This window comes from Rhinolophus sinicus, linkage group LG03 (assembly GCF_036562045.2).
Source record: "Rhinolophus sinicus isolate RSC01 linkage group LG03, ASM3656204v1, whole genome shotgun sequence".
NCBI classification, from domain to species: domain Eukaryota; kingdom Metazoa; phylum Chordata; class Mammalia; order Chiroptera; family Rhinolophidae; genus Rhinolophus; species Rhinolophus sinicus.
Window position 1 is genome coordinate 107,604,597 of NC_133753.1, and position 14,378 is coordinate 107,618,974.

Consider the following 14,378-nt stretch of genomic DNA (forward strand, 5'->3'; position numbering starts at 1 on the left):
CGGCAGGTGATCTCCCATCCTCTTACCCCAGCCAGACTTGCTCTGCATTCACCCAGAGTCGCTCCCTTCAGAGTCCCTGTGGCCTGTTAGTTCTCGGTTAGCTGAGCATTTCCGAATACATCACGCCCTTTGAGGCATGACATGGTAAATTTGAGACCACAGTCTGAAGACGAGAGGTTCCTCAATCATATCTGAGCACCAGACATGGCCAGCTTTAATGTTTCATCGATAAACCTAGTACAAGCCCAGGTGTGGCAGCTGCCAACATTCATCATGCCTCTCAACAAGCACCGGCTGTATGTACCTGAGGAGCACTGTGTTAGTACCACAGGGAAATAACCACCATCCCCTGGGCATCGTGGTTTTCCTCCAGAGCCCTACACTCCCATCAGGAAGGAAGCTCCATACAGAAATGGCAGGAACTCTTCAAACTAATACAAGACACTTGGCCCTAATCCATTTAGTTACTGCTTCTCTAAATATCTGACATGCTCCCATCAAATACTTTGAACCACACCCTTTCCCAAACAGACTTTGCCCTTTCCTATTTCTATTAATTTTCTGTGGCTACTGTAACAAACCACCACAAACTTGCTCGCTTAAAACAACAGAAATTTATTCTTTCACAGTCCAGAGTCCAGAAATCTGAAATCAGTATCACTGGACCAAAATCAAGGTGTGGATGGGGACAGTGGAGGCTCTCAGGAGAATCTGTTCTGGCCTCTCCCAGTGTCCCATGGTTTGTGGCCGCATTGCTCCAATCTCTGCCTCTGTGGTCACACTACCTCCCCCTCTTCTTCTGTGACCCCCTCCTGCCTGCCTCTTACAAGGACACTTCTGTTTGCATTTAGGGACATCCCAGGATAAGCTCCCCATCTCAAGATCTTTAACGTAATTACATCTGCAGAAACCCTTTTTCTCAGGTAACATTCACAGGTTCCAGAACTGAGGACCTGAAACTTTTGAGGGCTATTTTCAGACTACTGCACTATCCTATCCATTTGTTTTCCCGGAAACACCCTGCCTTTCTCCTCACCTACCCAAATCAAATCATTCCTTCAAGTCCAAGTCAGGGGCCATGGAACCCACAAAAAGTCTTGCTTGCCATTGCCAAAGTCATCTCCCTTTGTGCCGGCCGTTCAACAGGTCATTCATTCTTTTCACATGACATCTAGCATGCCCCATCTAGAACTCAGATGGCGGGTGCAGAAACCATGGCTCCTCTTCATACACTTCATTCATCTTTCTTTGTTCCACCCACACTCAGAAGGAGGCACTAGACAAGCAGCTGTTCAGTGGATAGTGGGTCTGAATAAATAAGGATCCTGGATTGGCAGCAAATTCATTATCAGTACTAATTCAGAGCACTGAATGCTTTCTGTGAATAAATGTGGGCTCCAGGAGAGAGAAGACCAGCTCGTGAGCTGGGACCCTCGGCTCCTGGCCAGGCATATAAGTTAAAGTCTGCAGCCAAACCCTGAGGCCTCAGTCTGTTCATGTGCAAAATGAGTTGTTTAGCCTGAGGATCCTTATGATCCTTCCAGCCCTCCTTTCTGTGGATCCATGGACATCATTAACGTGTTTAAGAGAAGAACAGGAAGGCTGTGTTCTCTTTCATACCCTATTAATCTGCTGTTCAAACACTCCTCTTTTTTCCATTGACGATACAGAAAAAAATTTAATCCAGTCCAAATTCTGAATCAAAAGGTTTGTCTGCATTTTTAGGCTTTCTCATCCACGAAACACGCCCAAGATTACCTAAAACAGCCCTGTTTTCCTCCCAAGTGCCCGATGGGCTATAAAGAAGTTAGAGCCTATGCTCAGCTTGCGGTCATAGCACATAGCTCAAGGACACTGGGCAAGAGACCACGTTCTCACCTGGGCCCAGATCCCCAGACACCGAGGCCAGGAGGATGCAGAGACTGGGTCTCCTGAGGTAGGAGTCAGCCCACAAGAAAGCCAGTCCATCTCTGCCCTGCAACCTGGGGCAGGCTTCTCCCCCAGCCTCAATTTCGTCCTCTGAAATATAGTTTGGGTTGGATCTCTTTCCGGCCTCTATAGCAGGGTTTTACATGGGGCTGGCACATACCATGCAACAGTAGAAAATGTCAGATGATGGCAGGGGCCCCACTGGGGGTCACAGAAGAGGCCAGGACCCCATGTGGAAGGCCAGCAGCAGGCAGGGCCTTGCCCCATGTTCTCTGGACCACTCCTTTCCTAAGGCACCATTTTCACCTCTCATCCCTCTGCCTCAAGTTTGCACTCTCTGGGCTGTTGCTATCACTCTGAGAGGGTGACGCCCTTCTGTTGACAGGGCCTGGCCTCCTTCCAGTGGTTCCCCTGCATGCCCTAGATCTTACCAACAAATGAGCCTGTATCCTTACACTGGACGTTCCAGAGGGGCCTAGTTGGGTGCGTTTGAGAACGTGGCCTGGAAATGAGGGCCTTGGCATGTGTGCCTGCTGAACCCCAGCCAGCTGCTGGGGCTACTCCCAGAATTGCCTCATCCTGGGGCTACTGGATTTGGCAAGGCAGACCACAGGCGGGGATCAACCCCAGCATTGCCCTGCTGTGAACAGATGAGCTCCTTTGAGGCCTCAAACCCCCATGGCTTGCCCCATCAGCACTATGGAACCAGGCCAGCCTTGCCCCAGCCCAGGATAGGCCATGCAAGCATACATCAACTCAGTTCTGTTTTCTGTGGCCCCCAGGTAAGTGGTACAAAGCTGTCCTTATTTGTGTGCACAGAATATCTGCTCCTGGCTCCAAAGATAAAGCTCACTAACTTCCTTTTCTTTCAAAATAGCAAAGTCAAAAAGAAGGAAAAAAAAAAAAGCACAAAACTGAAAACCCATAATGCGAGCCTCTGGAGAGTTAGGGTAGGGAAAGCCCAGGCAAACGAGAAGCTTATTAGAAGGAAATGGGTCTTGCAGTCTGAGATGTGTCATTTTATTTTTAAGAGCAGAACAGGGTGTGAGAAATATGCCCATAAAATCAGCAGAGACACGAGAGCAGGCCAAATCCCTCTGCCTTGGGCTGTAGGCAGCCTGCTCGCAGTGCAAAGAGCCTCTGGCCACTTTCCACATCCTTGGGAAGTGGGGACCACAGATCAAGTTTTCAGGAACAACCCAGTAACGTGTTGTGCTTTTCACTGGAACTTATCCCCTCTCTGGGCTACCATCCCTGTGCTTCAGAGTTACATAAGTGTGCTGTGCTCTTGGTCTTTAATTCAGTTTCAGTCTCACACATCACACGCACATCAGGAACGAGCATGGCAATTCCACCATCCCCAAGATGCCTTAGTGGACCCCAAAAGCAGTGTCTGCGACGGTGATCAGAGCCTGTCCAGCAGTGATCGCATGGAGTATGAAAGGAAACGTGAGAAGACACACCTAACAAAGGAACCCACTCTCTGCATGTGGAATCTCCCAGACCCAAAGTCTGCATTCCCACAGGGATGTGTGCTTCTCCTCCTGGAGCAACTCTGATTTTCTGGAGGCCAGCAAGGCCTGTGCGAGACGTGGTCCTCTCTAGAGCCCAAGAGTTTACTTCTCATTATGCCAGCAAGTCTATTTTCGTAAAGATAGCCACAGCCAACACTGGCACCACCCGCATCCTAACGCAGCGACCTCTGAGAACCATGACTCGATTGCATAACGCCCCTCAGGGACATAGTGAATCCGGGCAATAACAAGGCAAGGGCACACCTTCCACACAGAACAGACACATCAATCAGGCTGCACCAGATGGAGCCCAGACTTCAGCCAGTCAATATTCATTGGTCAATGGTCTGGCTTTGAAGGCTCAGCTAAATTCATAGTGCTAATTTGCAACCTCAGATTAGTAATGAAGAACAACAATTTTTCTCATCTCAATCCCCATTACATGCAAAATCTGTTTATTCTCCACAGAAATGTATCTTTACGAAGACTGCGGGCTTTAACCACAAAAAGTCATGGCTCTGTTAATGAACAAGAGGAATTCTGTTGGTATATGTCATTGAGATACTGCGACACTGGAGGTAGGTGCAGTTCTGCAGCGCTGGTCAAGGTGACTGATAAATACCAACACAATACATCAGAAAATGGAAGGTACACACTTAAAGGTCATTTTTCAGAAGAAATAATAGGACAGGGACTGAGCCAATGACAAAAGAGACTTAGAAGGCTTTCCGCCTTTTCTATGAAAGACAACAGATGAGCATATAGACAGATGATTAATAAGCCCTCATTTAATGAAGAGTTACTGTTTACTTTCTATGTGCCACAATAGAGCGGTAGCAAAATAAACTTTCTAGGTTGTGAGAAGCTCATATTCTAGTTGGAAAGATAGAGGTGACCAGATATTCATAACAGAGAATGACAGGCACAATAATTCAAGTCTGCACAAAATCCCATGGACGTCCCTCCCAGGATGAAAGACATGACAGAGAGACAACTCTGTGAAAGGGTCACCCTTGCACCTTTACAATCTTAAGGCCATGGAGAGAAGAGAAAGGAGGCAGAGTGGGAGAATGTACCAAGATGGGCCTGTCTAACACACTGGCCGCACGGTAGGTGTAGAAACATTGCGAGATGAGGGTGAGGAGCACTAGGACGAGATGGCAAAGGGTATTCTGAGCCATCTGAGCTTTACCCTACAGACCAGACTCAGCAAACGGTGACCTGAGGACAAATAGGCCCATCACCTTTATTTAGAAATAAAGTTGGGAACACAACCACTCCTTTACATATTGTCTGTCTGTGGTCCATTGCCTACTTCTTTTGTACTATACAAATGAAATTGAGAAATTATGGCAGAGACCGTTTGGTCCGCAGCCTAAATATTTACATTCTGGCCTTTCTAAGAAAAGTTTGTGAGCCCCACTGTAGGCCACAGGGAGCCCTCATTGGTTTCATATTGAAATAAAAAAAATTTTTTAAGGGATCAGATTGATTTTTAAACTGAGGGCTCTGGCATCAGGGTGACTAAGACTAGAATGACGAGATGAGAAGCAGAGCCCTCACCTGGAGGCTGTCACAGAGTCAAAAGGTAAATGAGGAGCGTAGAGCTAAGCAACATGGAGTTGGTGGAAAGGTCCCGAGTAGTCAGCGCTCAGGGAGGGCCCCGGTGTGCAGGGTCTGTGACAGGAGGATCTGAGGACAAGGCTGGGGTTTCAAGTGTGCCTCCTGGGGTGAAGAGTGAGCACGTCCGCTGAGGGAGAATTCAGGAGGAAGCACAGGCTTTCGGGAAGGAAAAGGAAGCAGGCTTCTGGCTACACAGAGACCAGGGCCCTCAGAGACACCCAGGAAGTCGATCTGGCGAGCACTTGGAAATACGAGGTCGGACGACAATTCAGTTCACGAACTAATCCTAGAAGACATGCTACACACCTCGTTGCTGAATATCACTACGGTCACCTTCTAAGTACTCCCCTTGGTAAGCTATGCACCGACGCCAGCGCCTAATCTACCCTTCAAAGCAATTTTGGAACTCTTTTTCTGGAATGGCCATCAAAGCTGTCGTCGTATTACACTTGATGTCCTGAGTGTCATCAAAATGTCCTCCTTTCAATATTTCCTTTATCTTCAGGTAAAGAAAGAAGTCATTGGGGGTCAGATCAGGTGAGTAGGGAGGGTGTTGCAATACAGTTATTTGTTTACTGGCTAAAAACTCCCTCACAGACAGTGCTGTGTGAGCTGGTGCATTGTCGTGATGCAAGAGCCATGAACTGTTGGCGAAAAGTTCAGGTCGTCTAACTTTTTCAGACAGCCTTTTCAGCACTTCCAAATAGTAAACTTGGTTAACTGTCCAGTTGGTACAAATTCATAATGAATAATCCCTCTGATATCAAAAAAGGTTAGCAATATCATTGCAACAAGTTCACGAACTTAATTTTTATACCTTGTATGCAGCAGGCATTTGGAGAACATAGGAACAGAATGACCATAACTGCATATAAGACGCTGGTTCAGTCCCAGTGGGTTTTAGTGTGAATGAGTTCCAATTTAATTATCACCAATCAGTCCACAAAAACAACTATTTGGTTCCAGTAGTTACTATGGAACACAGAAGAGAGAGCTCAGACAGCAGGGTCCTCAGGATGGATGTGCTGGAAGGACGCAGAACGCAGCAGGAACTAATAATGCTGACCGGGGACAGGCCACATGGATGGGGGTCCAGCTTTTTTTCTTGGTATATTTTTAAAGGGTTAAAGAATCCTCAGTCATAGGTTATTTATGCTGTTTGAGGTGTGACTGTATCCATTTCAACAAATTGATTGGGCTTCTTCCAGGCTCAGATTGTAATGAATGCTACAGCAGGACACAAAAGAGCTATGTCACTGGGGGTACTTCCTGTGTATGTTTGTTTGGTTGGTTGGTTTCAATCAACTCTTGTTTCACAAAGAATTTTAGGAGGCTTAGGAATGAAAATTTACCTGAGTAAAAAAGAAAGAATGCAGAGGAGTTAGAGGGGAGAAGCTGAAACAGGTAGCACTGGGAAAATGTACGAGGAGGAGTTGAGAATTCAGAGAACCTAGAAGGAAGCTAAGGATTGGCACCAATGCAACTGAGCAGGCTTCCAGCAAGAGCAGGGCATGGGTGAGAGGAGGAACGGGCTGTGTTCAGGGTCTCCAGGCCCTTGATTGTAAGAGAGGGCCTTGTAGGGAGGTGCCTGCAGAAGGACAAGGCTGGCAATAGTAACCGTCCCTCTCTGAGAGCATAACTGCATCTGTGACTAAGGTTTGAATCCAGGCTCCAGCAGGGCTCTGGTAAGCAAACAGCCCCTACTTGCCAGGAGTCACTGTTAACCTGGGAGCAGGGAAGAGGCAGTGTTAAAATGGTTCAAAAGCCGTGATCAAGGCTGGTAGGTCAGGGATGCGATGCTCATACTGCGTGTCTCAAGTGTCCCCGCACTGCATGACCTTTCATTATCTCATGGCCTAAATGACAAGTTGAATTAAAAAATAAAGCCAGCTGCATCCCTAGCTGGCGTTCAGAAGAAAAGCTTTGCAGCAACTTATTAGGTAGTGAAATTATACAGATAAAGACTCAGTATCCCAAGTCATGAAAAATAATCATTTCTTTCCTAAAATAGGGTGGCATGAGGCAGTCGGAAAGCTAGGGGCGTGTCTCAGGGTTTAGGAGCTAGAAGAGAGTTTATCTGTCTCCAAATTTTATACCTCAACAGATTAAACTGAATGGATTTCAGCATGCCAGTTCAGTTCAAGCTAATGGAAAAACCCCCAAAAGTGAAAGAAGAGGCCAGGAGCACCCTGTGATCAACTGCATGCTCCCAGCAGGACTTAAAGGAAAATCATTAAATTAGGTTGGAATATGTATAAGGGTGAGAATGGCTGCAGGGCCTCTATACAGAAAGTCAGGTGATGAGTAAAGAGAGAGAAGGAGGCATCCAACAGGGGTGCAGTTCTCTTTGTCTCGAGGGGCTCTCGACCTGACCTCTGGGATGAGGACAGTCCCCTCAAAAGGCCAGAGGTAGACCTGCACTGGAATGCTACATTTTTTTCAGGTTATTCATTAATTTGTGCTTCTTCTGAAAAAATGCCCCCAAAATGTATAAAGAAAAAAAATCTGTACTTCATAGGTCAGTAATAACCATTGTTAATATACTAGGGGATTTAATTCCCAACTTTCTTACACGTAAATATCCTTAATTAAATTGGGGTCATGCACTCTCTATAGCTTTATATCATTTTTTTTCAGTCAACACATTATCATTTCAATCTTCCACATTGCTTACTAGACCTTAACACATCATTTTTGAAGGCTACATAGTATTTCATAGTATGGCTACAGCCAAATTGAATTCAACAAACTCTTAGTGTGGGCCATTTAGATCATTTCCAGTTTTAAATGATGCTGCAATGGGAACCTTTGTTCCCATGTGTCCCCGCACTGCATGACTTTTCATGGCCTAAATGACAAATTGAATTAAAAAATAAAGCCAGCTGCATCCCTAGCTAGCGTTCAGAAGAAAAGCTTTGCAGCAACTTATTAGGCAGTGAAATTATACAGATAAAGACTCAATATCCCAAGTCATGAAAAATAATCATTTCTTTCCTAAAATAGGGTGGCATGAGGCAGTCGGAAAGCTAGGGGTGCTTCTAAACTTTGTTCCCATGTTTAAATGATGCTGCAATGGGAAACTTTGTTCCCATTTTCATGTATTTTGATGATCATTTCCTTAAGATGATATCCTAGGAATGAACCACTGGGTCAAAGGGCACTAACATTTTTAAGTCACTTAACACATATTGCCAAGTTGCCCACCACTATCTACTTCTACTCTGAACACTTCTGACACCAAATGTGTGAGTTTTTTCCCACACCAACAAATTCTCCAACTCTGGATACCAATTGGGTATTAAGTGATTTAATCTAGTTCTGATACTAATTACTCAGAGTTAGTGCAGACCCTACAGGTGAAGTCCCACAAAACTGTCCTTCCTTCAGAAGCCAATCACAAGCCTAAGCCACATGTACTTCTCACCAACGGCTATAAAGTCAGGACTTCTAACAACCCCTCTTCAGATTCGATACTTTGCTAGAACAGCTCGTAGAATTCAGGAAAGCTCTTCACTTACTAGTTCATTATAAAAGAACAGCCACATGGAAGAAATACATACAGCTGGGTATGGGGGGGTGCAAGGCTTCCATGCCCTCTCTGGGCACACCTCCCTCCCAACACCTCACTCTGTTCACCAACCAAAAGCTCTCCAAACACCATCACTTAGGGGTCTTATGCAGGTTCCATTACTTAAGCATGACTGATTAAATCATTGGCCATTGGTGACCGAACTCAATCTCGACCCCTGGAGGTGGAGGAATGGAGCTAAAACCTCCAACACGCTAATCATTTATTGGTCTGTCTGGCAACCAGCCCACATCCTGAAGTTATCTAGGGCCCCCAGTCACCACTTTAGAGGTTCAAGGGTTTTAGGAGCTCTGTGCCAAGAATCAAGGAAGAAGATCAATATGTATTTCCTACTATACCACAGTATCACACCCACCAAAAAGGCAGTGTCAGTTATCACCACCTTCCATTTCTCATCATTTTTATGCACAGAAATCCAGTCTCCCTGAGATATGCTTTTCATCTAGCTACCGGGTTTCCCAAAAATAAGACCCAGCCGGACAATCAGCTCTAATGCGTCTTTCGGAGCAAAAATTAATATGACTCGGTATTATATTATATTATATTATATTATATTATATTACATTACATTACATTATATTATAATATATTACATTACATTATATTATAAAGACCGGGTTTTATATTATACTAAAATAAGACCAGGCCTTATATTAATTTTTGCTCTAAAAGATGCATTAGAGCTGATTGTCCAGGTAGGTCTTATTTTCAGGGAAACACAGTAGCACTTAGGCATTAGTTCCTGAAGTTCAAGGCCCAAATGATTACAAAGGGAGCCTTTGAGGAGAGGTAGACAATTCAGATTCTGCCTGAACAAGACCTGCAGGATAATCATAGGACCGTGAATGGACTCAGCCCACACATGGCTGAGATGGCGCTGATGCACGGAGAGGGGAAAGGGGCTCCCCTGACAGGGCAGAAGGAGGGGTGAGTGGAGAGAGACCCATATTCCTGACACCAGGCCGGGGCTGCTTCCAAGGCAGGACCCCGATCAGTTGATCAGTTTGTCTCAAAGGAGATGGACCATCTCCCAGGCTACAACAGATCAGACAGCATCATGGAGATAAGCCTGGTGTTTCTCCACAAAAGAAGCCATTTCTCTAACAGCAATAAACACCTTCTCAGGGAAAACAAGGCCCATAGCCCAAGACAGAAAGTAGGCCTCATATCATTTGGCACACAAGGCAATATAGATGTACCTGCAAACAGCAAACTGAGTGGCATTTATCCATGAACACCATGGTAATAATCAATACAATTAATTTTTCACTAAATCACACAGTCCATAGGTTGTAAATGTTAATATCCTGAAGTTAGAGAACAATCGACATCTGAGGAAACAAAATCATTTTATGGGCTTAGCGCTGATATGGAAGCTAGAAACCAAGATCCAATTTCTAAAAATAAACCCAAGGCAAACTGAACGGAGGGAAGAAGAGGACCTCTCAGGCCTGGCTCACACCCCTCCCTTTCCCAGGGTCTTGGGAATCCTCTTGATAAGCTAAGTTCTTCTTTGGATTATTCAATTCAACTCAATCCAACAAGTATCTCTTGGGCACCTACTGTGCATCAGGGACCATTCTAGGTGGTAGGGGCCAGGTCCCAGGAGACCAAGGTACACTAGCAAACAGGACACCGAGCTGGAAAAGGAGGGGCCACACTGAGCCTGAAGTGGGAAGGGACTATGGGAGGCAGTGTGGTGGCTGGAACTCAGATTCTTTGTCTGGCCCTGGAAGAGTACTATTACTTTAGAAACCATGTCTTTCCATGACCTCTGAAATCTCTTCTAGGCTGGAAATAGAAAAGAACTTCGTAACGTAGGACCAACAGCGAAATCCAAGAATACTTGAGTGGCTCTTTTTGTTTTTGTTTTTTAATGAGGAAGAAGATTATTTTTGAAGGCAATGCAGTTTTGGTTTAATTCTCTCAGTCCACGCTAAGGGAGAAGACCTACATGTAGCCCAGTGCACAGAGCTCCAGAAAGCTGGGAAGGAGGCCTGGCGTCCATGGTGAGGCATACACAGGCCCACCTGAGTGACCCACCACTTGGTAAGGGGACCATTTGGAATCCCAGCACCCAGCCCAGCCTTAAATGACACGTGGAGGAAGGCTAGACAGAAATAGCAAAAGAGTTCGTCATGGGCCCCTGCAGAGCAAAAGCCCCACGGGAAATATCACATTTGGTCATTAAGATCGATGCCTCAAAGCCGTTCCCTTGCCAGGGAAAGCCAGGATAGCACACATCCTTTTTATTCCAACTCACAGTGAGAAACGCACTGCCCATCATGACAGATGCATAATGTAGCTATGATATACATGGGAGGGTTACGTTAGGTTGAGCCACATAAAACTGCTTTTGTATAGGTTTAGAAAGTGGTCAACATCAGCAATTTCATCTGGTGCCAGCTACTGTGCATCTAGCATCAATTATGTGCTTATGGCATACCAGGCACCACTAGAAGCACCCTGTGTATTAGCTCCTCGACTCCTCACCACAACCCACGAGGTAGGTTCTGTCATTAACCTCACTGAGGCCATGTGGTGGTAGGTGTCAGGGCAGGGATCTGAACCCAGGCCTCTAGCCCCAGAATCAGCAATCCTAAACTTCATACTCCACCTCTTCAAACACACACGTCCTGAAACAGTACACCCCCTTTCCATAAGTGGCACACTGGTATTTTCTACTTTATTTCTTTCTCTTCTTCTTCTTTCCCAGTGCAAATCACACTAGGCCAGGTTGATCTCACTACACACAGAAGGTTCAGGACCCACATTTTGAGAAAACCCTGCGTTGCCTAAGTCATGGCTTCCCCAGAGTGTCCTCTAGTGCACTGCTACCTCCTGGCACACACCCTTCTCCCCATCTGGTTACCACTTGGGATTCCTCCGGGGCGTGCCGTCAGACACCCAGGCATCTCTCTTTTTGTTAACTGTTAGGTGTGATATGGGTATTGTTTTTTAAGTCATTTTCTGGTTCTATATTAAAATAATTACAGGGGAAATTATATTATGTCTTGAATTTGCTTTAAAATAATAGAGGGAAGAAGAGGGCTGGAAAATGGGGTATAGATATAACAAACTTAGTCACAAGTAGGATTGGGGGTTTCTGGAGAATCATAACAGTTATGGGTATTCATTACACTTGAATTTTTTATAATAAAACATTAAAAAGGTCAGAATCAACTCAAATACCCATTAACAGAAAACTGATTAAATAAATTATAGTATACCCAAACAATGAAGAGTATACAGTTGGAAAAAGAATAAGAATGTTCTTTACATCCCAACGTGGAATGACCTACAAGATGTATAGTTAAATGAAAAAAGCAAGATGCAGAAAGGTATGTGCACCAAATGCTACCACGTGTGTAAAAAGAAGAAAAACAGACTATAAAAACTTGCTTGTAAATGTATGGAGTTATCTCTGCATGGATATATAGGAAACAAGTAGCCAATATTCTCCTGGGGAAGAGAGGGAAGGAGGGAAAGGCATAGGGGGACATTTTCACTACATAGCCATTCCCCCTTATCTGTGGGGAATACATTCCAAGACCCCCAGTGGATGCTGAACCCGTATATGCTATGATTTTTCTTATACATGTATGCCCATGATAAATTTAATTTATAAGTAGGAAAAATAAGAGATTATCAAAAAATAATAAAATAGAACAACTATAACAATGTACTGTAATAAAAGTTATGGACCTGTTGTGTCTCTCTCAAAATATCTTATTGTACTCTACACAGCCTTCTTGTCATGATGATGTGAGATGATACAATGCCTACATGATGAGATGAAGGGAGGTGAATGAGTAGGTATTGTGATGTAGCTTTAGGCTCCTATATGGGTGACTTGAGCACAAGCACTGCCATACCACCACAGTCAATCTGATAACCAAGATGGTTACTAAGTGACTAATGGGCAGGGAGCATCTACAGTTTGGAGATGCTGAACAAAGGGATGATTCATGTCCTGGGCAGGATGGCCCAAAAAACCACTCAGAACAGCACACAACTTAATATTTCGGAATCATGTTTCTTTCTGGAATTTTTCATTTAATACTGTCAGGCCACAGTTGGCCACAGGTAACTGAAACTGTGGAAAATGAAATTGTGGATAAGGGGCACTACTGTATACACTTTTCTACCTTTTGAAGTTTCTACCATTAACGTATTATATATTACGTAAATAAATAAAATGTATGATTGTAAAAATATACATTAAATCATTAACAGTGGTTATTGCTAAAGGGTAGGTTTATGGGTGATTATTATTCTTTTCCAAATATCCTATAAGGAACATGTATCTCTTAAGTAATTTGGGGGGGAAGATAGAAGGTTATATTTGAAAGGGCAAAAAAACGCAGCAAATGACTTAAAAAAGCTTGTCTCAATCATCAAACAGAAGGTGACCCACAGACTCCCCATTGCCTGACACTGCCACAGCCCACTTCCTTCCAGCACTCTGAGCACCCATGGGTCATCAGGGACCAGGCTAGAGTAAGGATACGATGCTGGACAAGATCTGGCTCTGCCCTGAAAGCACTCATTATGGGGCAAGTGGGGAGAGTGACAGAAACGCAAACAGGTAATTATAGCAGTATGTGGAAAGTGCTATAATACCCACAACTTAAGAAAACTGTGGGGGCAAGGTAAGGGGGGTCCTGGGAGGAAACTGTTTTTTCAGTAGAGAAATGCATAAGATTCTTAAAGATGGATGGTAATTGGATTCAAGGTTATATGGTGATGATTCAGTTTAGTGTCAAGGATAAAATGGCTGACCCCATCTGTTAATTGGCCTCCCTTGGTGAATCAGCACGAAAACAGTTCCTAATCATTTGCATTGGTCCTCCAGTGCAAAGTTGAGCTAAATTTACTTCTCACTCCTCTTCATGCCTTTAAACTTCGACCATATATCAGAACAACAATCTTGCTCCATTCCCAGACTCCTGCTGCTATTCTAGGAGATTTTAACATCCTTAACCACTACTTCTCTAACAGCTTTTACCTCCATTCAAGTCAGGAAACCCCCATGTGTCCAGATTCTGGTCTTTGTCCACATTCAACATTGCTCTGAAATCTTAAGCTCTAAAATTGCACTCTCATACCATGGCCTCATATTTTTCCAGCTGTCACTTCTATTGTCTGCTCTTCAATCTTCTGAGACTGTCTTTCTTCAGCATTTCTCCAGACCATCAGCCCTCCACAGTCTTGCTTTCCCATTCAACCCAACTAGACAAGTTTCAAGAAGCTCAATTCAATTATTGCTCTTTCCGACTTCCTTCCTAGCTTCCTGCAAGGCCTGTTCTCGCACCCCAAGCAGCCTCTCCACTTCTGTAGCCACACACAATCCTTTCCCCACCGTTGTTATGATTCTCCACAAACTCCCAATCCTACTTCCCAAATCCATCCCCAAACTCTCAGTGAATAATGTCCTCCAATTGCTATTCAGAAAAAAAATAGGTTATCAGTCTAGAAGTTTCCCTTTTTCACCCCTTAAACTTATTTACTGCAAAATTCATTTTCATTTCCTCACTTTAGACAAAAGAGGTATCCCATTCCATTTGTATCAGACTCATTCAGTGGGACTCCAGATTCTCCCAACTTCATCCATCTCCTATACCCTTGGCCACTTGCTTCACTGTAGCTGTTGCCAGCATGGAGACTCAAATCAGACTCCTATAGGGCCACTGACCCCAAGGCTGGGGTCTCTCATTTCCCTC

At 44.5% G+C, this 14,378-nt stretch overlaps 1 protein-coding gene across 11 annotated transcripts in view; it reads right to left on the reverse strand.

The window, feature by feature from the left end:
* CALN1 (calneuron 1) overlaps positions 1-14,378 on the reverse strand; it is a 631,046-nt gene that overhangs the window by 299,691 nt on the left and 316,977 nt on the right. The window lies entirely within an intron of this gene.